This window comes from Hipposideros armiger, unplaced genomic scaffold (assembly GCF_001890085.2).
Source record: "Hipposideros armiger isolate ML-2016 unplaced genomic scaffold, ASM189008v1 scaffold_1197, whole genome shotgun sequence".
Taxonomy (NCBI): Eukaryota; Metazoa; Chordata; class Mammalia; order Chiroptera; family Hipposideridae; genus Hipposideros; species Hipposideros armiger.
In genome coordinates, this window is record NW_017732547.1 from 124,525 (window position 1) to 124,901 (window position 377).

The window sequence follows — 377 nt, forward strand, 5'->3', positions numbered from 1 at the left end:
TCAAGGTTGTATTGAGGTCCCCACTTGGGTCTGCTGTCTGACAACAACTTGCAAGTATGATTAACCTACTAGTAATCTACATCCTCTTTACCCATAATTCTCATAAATTGCCCTACCCCCACCCCAGGCTCTATGTTGCTCAGGCAACACCACAGAACTTCTATAGACACGGATGTGCCCTTCCAGAAGACATTTTCTGAACAGATGTATTTTCACACAGTGAATGTGAAGGGAAAGACTAGAGATTAAATTAACTAAAGGGATGATAATAGGAAGAATAAAAACTATGCAAACAAGCATAATTGAGATCTTAAGATGGAAAAGCCATCAAATAAGAATAAGAAGCATTCAGAAATATGATAGAAAATAATTCTTTC